Raw genomic sequence first — 11,218 nt, 5'->3', positions numbered from 1 at the left:
TACAAGATCTCAAAGTACCTGTTCTATTACAAAGGAATTTCAGAAATAGACTGGAAAGAGAAGCTGCTGAATTGCAACTTATTACCAAACTTAAAACCATGGAGAGACCTGGTCTGAACAAAGACATTGGATTCTTATCTCATTATACATGACAAAGCCATTTTTCACCTTCTCACCCCTTGCTTTTTCCTGTAAGACCTATTGCAGTCGTTAAGAGTCGTCAACAGGCTCATCACAGCTATCTGCCAATCACCCATCCCACCACCCTTCTGAGTAATACCCCTCCCCACCTTCTCACTATATATAAGGGTCTGGTGACTTCTGTTTCAGTGTATCTGAAGAAGTGTGCATGCACACGAAAGCTCATACCAAGAACTAACTTAGTTGGTCTTTAAGGTGCTACTGGAAGGAATTTTTTTATTTTGTTTTTTCTCTTTCCCTTGGTGGGTTTTTCAAATTGGAAGAGGGTGGTGGTGGTGAGGAATTATTTAATCTGAATGCAGACTTCCCTTAAGTTTAGGAAGGCCATAGCTCAATGGTGGAGCGTAACATTGCACGCAAAAGATCCCAGATTTCAACCTCCTGCTGTTACTGATTCGCAGGATTTCTTCGCTGCCATAAAACATGAACACCCTGATCGCTGGCACCCACCAACAGCACATGTAGGTTTATGGGAACACTTGATGCACTAATCATCTGTTCTGGGGGAAACCCAACTACTTTGATAATATTTAAAAAATAATAATAAATGTTCAGTAGCACCTTAGAGACCAACTAAGTTTGCTCTTAGGGACGCGGGTGGCGCTGTGGGTTAAGCCACAGAGCCTAGGGCTTGCCGATCAGAAGGTCGGCGGTTCAAATCCCCGCGGTGGGGTGAGCTCCCGTTGCTCGGTCCCTGCTCCTGCCAACCCAGCAGTTCGAAAGCATGAAGTGTGGCAGGAAGGTGAATGGCGTTTCCGTGTGCTGCTCTGGTACGCCAGAAGCGGCTTAGTCATGCTGGCCACATAACCCGGAAGTTGTTTGCCGGCTCCCTCGGCCAATAATGAGCGCTGCAACCCCAGAGTCGGCCACGACTGGACCTAATGGTCAGGGGTCCCTTTACCTTAAGTTTGTTCTTGGTGTAAGCTTTCGTGTGCATGCACACTTATTCAGAATTGTGCATGCACATGAAAGCTTATACAGTCATACCTCTTGTTACATTAGCTTCAGGTTACATCTTTTCAGGTTATGTCCCTTGGTGACCCGGAAGTACCGGAAAGGGTTACTTTCGGGTTTCGCCGCTCGCGCATGTGCGCAAAATGACATCATGCACAGAAGCGGCGAATTGCAACGTGCGCGTGCTGCATTCCTTTCAGGTTGTGAACGGGGCTCTGGAATGGATCCCATTCGCAACCAGAGGTACCACTGTACAAAGAACAAACTTAGTTGGTCTCTAAGGTGCTACTGGACATTTTTAAAAAAAAAATTATATGTATTTCGACTGCGTCAGACCAACACGGCTACCTACCTGAATCTAGTACTTTGATAATGTTTACGTTCATGCCTATGTTCTTTCTTTTGAAAATTAATAAAATATTAAAGGGGGGGGGGAACAGATGAAACCACTTCAATCATAAAATGACAAAAATACAACAACAGCCTGTCAGGGAACTGCCATCGGAGCCTAGGGTGGTGGCAAGGCTCCCAGACGCTGGAGAGGGAACCAGCAGGGAGAGAGGGAGAGCTCCCGCTGAGGAAGGAGAGGAGGAGGGGGCGTCGGAGGGAAGGCTCAGGGACGCTTCCAGCGAGACCAGTGGAGAGAGCTCAGGACCTCCCCTTGGGACGCCCACTCTGCGCAGAAAGCTTTCGCGCAGGGAATCTAGGCGGAGACTCAGTGTCAAGGAGCTTTTATGTTGGAAGAAATTCAGGAAACGCCCACTGACGGATTCTGCCAGTGATTAAGACAGCCACGAAGTAAGGGCTGTCCGGTCAGGGAAAGTTTTAACCCAACTACTCAGCTTGGAGCAGTTCGGCGCTTACGCACAAGCAACCCCTTATCCCATTACACAGCCCAAATGGAACAGAGCTGTATAAATCCAGGTAGCCCTGGAAGAGACCCTTGTCTGAAATACTGCTGTCATTCAGTGTAGACAGTACCAAGCTAGAAGGATCAGTGATAAAGCAGCTGTCTACGTTACTATGATGACACATCTAACACAGAAGCTTTTCTGATGCTTTTAAAACCAAGCACATGCTAGTCTTCTGGAATGTATTGGTTACATGAACTTTAGCCAATCTGACCCTAACCATGATTTCCTTGGGATGTTACTTCTGTTTTGGAATGACAACCTTGCAAAGTGGCTTATCGGCAGGTGCTCCTAAGTGCAAATGCCTTTTTAATGTATTTTTTAAGATTGCATTTCCAAATAAAAACCAGAAGCAGAACACAACAGAAGTGCTGGAACTCTCAACTCTCTTGCAGTTTGCTGAGTTTGTCCTCACAACTTGGTGAGGTGTCACCTGAGGAACGGCAGCTGCTTGGCAGACCCTTAATCCTCATCATAAAGGGAGGGCTAATATGTGGCAGTGAGGCAGTGCATGGGCTTTGCATATAGAGCGGGACCCACAGTTCAGTCCCCAGGATCTCCCAGTCAATGTCAAACTGACATAGCTTTCTTTTTATTTAACAAAATTGGCACACAGCTTGTTTGTGAAAACAACAACTCACCAACCCGCTAAGCAATCTACAAAAACAGAGAATATTAATGCTATCAATAAAAAAACAGGAAATGCCTCTGGATTTGAGCTGCAATCCGCCAAGGCAGCTAGACAATACCAGATGGTGAGTCTTGGTATAAGGAAGCCACATATCAAGTTGGCGTGAACCTGCCGGAGTCTCATCAATTCAACACAACAAAGCACTGCTAAAAGCCTAGTCTCAGGTAGCAGAGGTGACCTTCAAGCAGGATAGCCTGACACGGGCTTAGACCAGTAGCGGGGGAACCCTCAGGTCCTGGAGGCTGAATGTAGCCCTGGAGGCCTCTCTCTTTGCGCTTGGGATTCCCCAAGCCACTCCTTATGCCACACGCATTACTAGCCCTGCTTTGCTCAAAGGCTTTTGCCTGGTTGGAACAGGTCCTTGGACTCTGCTTGGCCAGATGAGGGAAGGATGTATGTGTGACATGTAGAACCCCCTGACACTTGCTTAGATGGAACGTAGCTTACTGTACAATGGCAAGAAACAAGTTGTGGGACGCGGGTGGCGCTGTGGGTTAAACCACAGAGCCTAGGGCTTGCCGATCAGTAGGTCGGCGGTTCGAATCCCCGCGATGGGGTGAGCTCCCGTTGCTTAGTCCCTGCTCCTGCCAACCTAGCAGTTCGAAAGCACGTCAAAGTGCAAGTAGATAAATAGGTACCACTCTGGTGGGAAGGTAAATGCGTTTCTGTGCGCTGCTCTGGTTCGCCAGAGTCATGCTGGCCACATGACTTGGAAGCTTTATGCCGGCTCCCTCGGCCAATAAAGTGAGATGAGCGTCACAACCCCAGAGTCGACCACGACTGGACCTAATGGTCAGGGGTCCCTTTAAGAACCAAGTTCATAGCTCTGCCCACGTCCATAGCTCTGCATATGGTCTCTGGAAGGTTGGGCAGGAGCGAATGTGGCTTTTTGGCTGAAAAAGTAGCCTTGCTCCTGGCTTAGACAGAAATGGACCCGACTCTGCACAAGGCAACTGCTCCAGATTAGAGTGATCAAGCTCATCTACGTATCATGCCTTTCAAATTCACCTGCCACCATAATCGGTCCGAGGGAAGCGCTCACTTTGACACATTCCATTTTCCATAACGTTAGCTGTGATGGGATAATGAGCTGCTTGTGCGTAAAAGCTTGATCCCTCTGGGGTTTGGCTGGTCATCCAAACCGATGCACTAACGGAGCCCCCAAAGCATGACTCCGTCAGTCGCTGGTAGAATCTGACAGTGGGCGTCTACGGAATTTACGCCAACATAAAAGCTGTTTGACGGACATGCGCCTTCGTGACTCTCTGTGTGACAGTTTCCGGCGAAGGGTGGGAGTTCCCAACGGGGGTCCCGTTACCTCTCCACTACTCTCACTGGAAGCATCCCAGAGCCTCCCCTCCGCTGTGACTCCTGCACTCCCCCTGCTGGTTCCCTCTTCTGCTGCAGATTCTCTCCTATTCTCCTGGAGCCTGTCCACCACCTGTCTCTCCGATGGCAGTTCCCTGACATTAGCATTCCACATTTGCTGAGACACCACTGTCATTTTCTTAATGTTCTTCAATGTATTATTATCCTGAGGCCATGATGCTTTTCAAGATGCCTACGGTCAGCAAGTTGTCCCAAGCAACCTGCACAAACTTAACACAGAGCTTTTCGATCTTGGTCACATCCATTTTAATCCATCGTGGCTGCTCTACGGTTTGCTGAAACTGATGGTTGCCCAGGCCTTGTAGGGCTCAGATTAACACCCACCTCTTGGCAGAGGTCAGGTTAGGGAACAGGAACAGAATGCACCATATTTTTCTGCAAGTCTAGCCATGACCAATTTCCTTCTGGGCCCATTTCAAGATGTTGCAATTTAAGCCCTCTCTGACTTTTCAAAGTTAAAGTGTTGGACTTGGAGATTCGACCCAAGGTTTCCCTTGTCCATCAGCCATGAAGCTCACCGGATTGCTTCTTGCAAGTCACAGCCTCTAGCCTCATAACAGTGTTGCTGGAAGGATAAAGAGGCACTCCTTGTAGGAGATTCAAATGCAATAACTAAAAAGACGCATTCAACACAATAGAAGCTCAGGCCGCTATCTTAGGGGAATGGACACATCAAAGAAGGTGTGTTCATCTCATGGACCATGCCTGACCAAAGGGTCAAAGGCAGCACCAGCTCCCCTGTAGCACCCTGCAATTCAGGTTTCATTTCAAGTGCATCGCTTCGTTTCACTCACCTTCTTCCCTCCCATGTCTTGGGTTACTGTCACAGGTAAGTCTACCAGCAGGCCTTCTCTCCAGGGTTGACTGCATCAGTGTCAACCCCTTCTCCAGGCCTTCCAGTTCTCCATTTTGCCCACTCTGGCCTCCTCAAGAGTAAATCCCCAGAGAGAGTGCACTCCTCCCAGAGTGGCTTCAGGGTTCTGGAGAAGGCTGTTGCCAAAGAGAGAATGGGGTGTCTTGCTTCAGTGCTTTTGGCCTCAACAGGTCCAGAAATTCATGGAGGAGAAGTTATGGTGAACCTGGGATGCTTGCATTCCCCCTCTGGCCCCATGTGATGGGACTTAAGTGGGTGGGGGGCAGCCTAAAGGTGGCTTCTGGTAAGGGAGTGAGGGCCAAAACTCCCCATGGTGGAGCCTCACTATTCTCACCTTTTTCTCCACTGGGCTTCCACTTCTCTGCAAGGCCTCCAGGCTTTTTATATCTTCTCTGTGTCCCTGCCCTTCCTTCTGCCTGAGGCAGCGCAGCTTGGCTTCTTCCTTCCTATCAGGCAGAAGGTTGAGAATGCCCCACCTTGCTGCTCACAGGTGGGACCTCAAGGCAGTACCTGCATGTGGACTCATGTGGGAGCTGTTGCCCTCTTAAAGGGCCAGATGGTCTCGGGGGGTCTCTCTCTCTCTCTCTCTCTCTCTCTCTCACACACACACACACACCACCAAAAATGGTGAGCCTTGTTGGCCCACCACAGTCATCTTCGTATTTGTCAGGAAGCAGATCCGTTGGGGCAAAAAGCAACAACCGGCTAGCATGGTCTCACAGCTGTCCATGGAGGCGCAGGTTAATTCTGTGTCCAGGGCGGCTGTCTACCACCTCCACCAGGTACGCAGGCTGAGACCCTACCTGCCCGCGGACTGTCTTGCCAGAGTGGTGCATGCTCTAGTTATCTCCCACTTGGAGTACTGCAATGCGCTCTACGTGGGGCTACCTTTGAAGGTGACCCGGAAACTGCAATTAATCCAGAATGCGGCAGCTAGACTGGTGACTGGGAGTGGCCGCCGGGATCACATAACACCAGTCCTGAGAGATCTGCATTGGCTCCCAGTATGTTTCCAAGCACAGTTCAAAGTGTTGGTGCTGACATTTAAAGCCCTAAACGGCCTCAGTCCTGTATACCTGAAGGAGCATCTCCACCCCCATCGTTCAGCTCGGACACTGAGATCCAGCGCCAAGGGCCTTCTGGCGGTTCCCTCATTGCGAGAAGTGAGGTTACAGGGAACCAGACAGAGGGCCTTCTTGGTAGTGGCGTCCTCCCTTCAGATGTGAAGTAAATAAGCAGCTATCCTATCTTTAAAAGACATCTGAAGGCAGCCCTGTTCAGGGAAGTTTTTAATATTTAACGCTGTACTGTTTTTAACACTTGATTGGGAGCTGCCCAGAGTGGCTGGGGAAACTCAGCCAAATGGGCGGGGTATAAATGATAAATTATTATATTATTATTATGGTCACATGCGGATGAATAGAAACATGAATCTAGAACTGGAAATGTAATGCGACCATCTGCTCACACCTTTCTGAATAACACCGGAACTTGCACACTAAGTAAGATCCATGGAAGTCTGCAGCGGGAAGCCATATCTGCAGGAGATACACAGCGGTATATATTTTTTTATTCAAAATTAAAACAAGACATATTATCCAAAAACATATAATTCCCCCCCATTTTTCCTCCCTCCCCCCACCCTTCCACACAGAACCCACCCACCCCCACTCCCCAACTTCCCTCAGTTCCAGTCTTTGGTTTCTTTGAGACTGCTGTTTTCTGCATGTTACAAAGTTGTATAGATCCTCAAACTATTTAGCTGATTATTATCAATGAAAAGTTTGTGAATGTTTATTCAAAATATGCCTAGGAGTCCAGTTCACTTTCCTGTGTCTTCAAATACTTTGTAAAGGGTTCCCATTTATCTTTAAAGCACAGCGGTATCTAAAGGGCTTCTCCTGCAAGGCACAACTAGAACTTGCCGTTTTGGTGTGTAAGGATTTATTCATTTATATAAGTGATCTCTGTCTGTGGGGATGGATAATATTACTGATGCACACACAAATTTGGGGTGCTGGCTAAATGGCATTCCTTTTGCCTCTAGTGCTCCATTGCACACCCAAGTAAGTTTCCGGATGGCAACTGAGTACTTTGTGTTTGCGCCTGATAGTTACCATTTTAATTAAAGAATCGTCAGTGTTTGGAGTTGCTTTTGTGGGAAATTATACTCTAGAAAGCTTGAGGCTTGGTAATACAGTGGTGCCTCGCAAGACGAAATTAATTCGTTCCGCGAGTTTTTTCGTCTTGCGATTTTTTCGTCTTGCGAAGCACGGACTTTGGAAAAGCTTCAAAAAGCACCAAAGTCTTCAAAAACCTCAAAAAAGGCTACCACACTGCGTGCTATGAGTTGCTCCTCGAAGTGAATGCACGATTTTAAGAAAAAGGAAACAAACTCGCAAGACAAAGGAAACAAACTTGCAAGATGTTTTCGTCTTGCGAAGCAAGCCCATAGGGAAATCCATCTTGCGAAGCATCTAAAAAAACGAAAAACCCTTTCGTTTTGCGAGTTTTTCGTCTTCCGAGGCGTTCATCTTGCGAGGTACCACTGTACATAAAGGGGTTAAGTTCATAGAAATGTATTCCTAGACTCAGGTAGGTCATGCCCCTCACCTGGAAGGAAGTTATGTTTCCTCCTTCGTTCATTCTCTCTATCACTGAGATAGGACATTTCACTACATATTGTATCCCCAGATTTCTGCTTGTGTTTGCTTGCTGCTGCATGGAATAAAGCATGAATCTGACTTTTGGAGCTTGTAAGTAAAGCTTACCAAACTGTGGTCTTTTCATTGCGAGAGGGGAAGTGCGGTAAGTGGACTAGAACAGGATATGTAAAAGGTCTGCTATTCCCACACTTCACTGTGCTGGATGTTTCGGTGATTTTAAACTCTGCTAGGGGCTCTCTCCTGGAGAGTGTGCTTAGCCCCACTTATTGGATATAGGGATCCAGCCAGTTCTGCTATTATTTACTCCACACAGGTGATCTATATCTATATTTCCACCCCACAGTTTACACATTTTCAGAGCTGGAAAATCAGTTTGGAGAGACCCAAGCAGAAATATCTCTTTTGTCAGAGGTGCGGTTTGGCAGTTCATTTTTCTCTGATGCTTCTGCCCCTGGGTCAGGCCTGACCCAGGTGTGGAGCTGCGGCCGTCTCACAATGTTGGGCCGCCGCACGAGAAAGCACCCGTTCCCCTCACAGAGCTACAGTTCCCAAAGTTCTCTGGGAAGAGGGATTGATTGTTAAATCACTCTCAGCACCCTTACCGGTACCTGTGATTGTTTGAGGGAAACCGTAACCCTTTAAAATGGTATGGCAATGCTTTAAACGCATAGCGCAGATGAGGCCTGAGTCATTAAGGTGCCACAATACTATTTGTCGTTCCATTTGTTACTGAATCTCAATTGCCCCTGCCTTGTTGGAGGTTTCTTCTGTTTTAATATATAACTCAACCTCCCCCGGAGGTGTTCCGAAATGTGCTAAGGAGTCAATTTGCTTTACTCACTCAATACTGCTGAATAAACCCGTCAAGCCAATTTGCTCTTCCACCTTGCCACTTAATCTTGTTGTGCAGAAGTCTATTGGGCTGGCAGTGCCCCGACACACCCCTGGCGCAGAACACAATTGTCTAGGTTGCCTGTTGATTTAACCGGAGCCTCTCTGCAGCACTGACTTGATTAGTTTGGTTTAATGAAGGCAATATTTTGGAAATCCATTCAGACCGATATCTCTGATATGTTAGGATATCATATGCCCTTGGAACCTAAAATAGTTCTGCTTGGTTGTATAAAAAACGTTCTTCTGGGAAATGACCAAGAAGCGGTGCTTATTTGAACACAGAGATTCTAAAGGCTTCTATACATTATGATATTTCTGTACCCCAAATCAACCTATTAATCAAATAAAATAAACTTTGTCAAACCATAACATGAACTGGAATTATTTTAATCATATTCAAAGAGGAACATGTAAAAGCACAAGCTCTGAGATCCTTAACACAATCTGAATTATTTTGTTTAAGCACAAAGAGGGGGCAAAGGATTAGTTTCTAAATTGTACTTTGTATTGCTAAGTGTAACTTACAGATCTATGGAACCCCTTAAAAAGATATGGGAACTGGTGGACCACCAGTATGAAGTTTACGGCATGTAATGCCTTGAAAGAAAACATTATGAAAATGATATATAGGTGGTACATGACCCCAGTCAAACTTGCAAAAATATATCACCTGTCAGATAATAAGTGTTGGAAATGTAAGGAAACTGAAGGAACGTTCTTTCACCTCTGGTGGACTTGCCCCAGGGTTAAGGCCTTCTGGGAAATGATATATAACGAGCTGAAAAAGGTATTTAAGTATACCTTCCCTAAGAAACCAGAGGCCTTCCTTTTGGGCATTGTTGGCCAGAGGGTGTCAAAGAATGATCGAACATTTTTTATGTATGCGACAACAGCAGCAAGGATACTTGTCGCTAAATATTGGAAAACTCAAGATTTGCCCACGCTGGAAGAATGGCAGATGCAACTGATGGACTACATGGAGCTAGCAGAAATGACTGGCAGAATCCGAGACCTGGGAGAGGAAGCAGTGGAAGAGGACTGGAAGAAATTCAAGGACTACCTACAAAAACACTGTAAATTATATGAGTGCTAAGAAGGATGAGGGATTTGAAAATAACAGGGCACCATAAAATTTGGTGAAAAGATTGTGAGAATGAGTGAATTTTATGAGAGAAATAAATTTTGAATAAATATTATGGTAAGATTAGAGATTTAAGACCTAGACAAAAATATTCAAAGTTAGGGACAAAATATTGGAAAAGTGTACAATAAGAATGGAAACAAGGTGATAAATTGCTGGTTAAAGTTTTATAAATTTGGAAAGTAGGAGCGAGAGACGTGAGGAAGTCCAAAAATGAAGAAAAGTTGGTTATTATATGATGCTAAATTTTATGTTTGTTTTTCTTTTTTGTTTGTTTTTTGCTATGCTGTTTTTTCTCTTTATTGTAATAAAAAAAAAACTCTTAATAAAAAAAAAGATATGGGAACTGGACACAAATTTTTCCCAAGGATGAGAATAAAATTTTGGAATTGTGACGCTTAAAATCTGTTCTCACTATACAGATGGCATTGCACTCCTTCAAAAATGTCAAAAATGTTTTATTTTTTTATCACCTAATTGCTGGAGGGGTTGTAATAAACTTAGTACAGTGGTATCTCAGGTTACAGACGCTTCAGGTTACAGACGCTTCAGGTTACAGACTCCTCTAACCCAGAAATAGTACCTCAGGTTAAGAACTTTGCTTCAGGATGAGAACAGAAATTGCATGGCGGCAGCAGGAGGCCCCATAAGCTAAAGTGGTACTTCAGATTAAGAACAGTTTCAGGTTAAGAACAGACCTCCAGAACGAATTTAGTTCTTAACCCGAGGTACCACTGAACATACCATCATTTGTGGTGGGAATGTGATTTGGTGCAAGATTTTTTAAATGTAAATTTGGACCAAAATGTAAATATTAGTAAAGAAACTATTGCTTGTTGTCCAAAATCAATGTTACTAAATCTTTTTGATGATATGAACGTTTTGTCAAAAGAACTGGTCTTGTATATGATCTCGACAGCAGGAATAGTAATTGCAACACAAATTGAAAACATATTCAAATATTACACCGGACACTTGGTACCACTCACTCTGGAATATAGGGTTTCATGCCACCCCAATCTCTGAGTGATAAGAGGCAAATCAAGGGGCAATTTTGGAGAATCAACGTTGCTGACACCTGGGAACCATCAGGGAGAGAAGACTGCAGCATAGCTTGCCAGTTTGCAGAAACCACCAGATTTGGCATTAGCATGACTAATTTTTGAGAAGATATATACTGAGACATTTTGTGATCACCACCGAAGAAAGTCTTTACTATACAACAGTGGCGTAGCGTGGGGGGTGCAGGGGGGGCCGGCCGCACCGGGTGCAACATCTGGGGGGGGGGCGCTCGCCGCCTCTGGAGTCGCCGAAGAGCCTCGGGCGCAGGCTGTAGCAGAGCCCCATGTCTCGCGGGACCGACAAGCTGTGCGCACGTCCGGACTGAAGGCGTCTGGCAGGCAGCAGCTCTCAGTGCTCGCCGCGGTCCCCGTGCGTCAGGGCCGCGGAGGGCGCACCAGGCAGCCCCTCCTCACAGCCCCGCCGCCGCCGCCGCCG

The sequence above is a fragment of the Podarcis erhardii genome, assembly GCF_964252035.2.
Source record: "Podarcis erhardii genome assembly, chromosome: 6".
NCBI classification, from domain to species: domain Eukaryota; kingdom Metazoa; phylum Chordata; class Lepidosauria; order Squamata; family Lacertidae; genus Podarcis; species Podarcis erhardii.
This window is presented reverse-complemented; position numbering follows the sequence as displayed.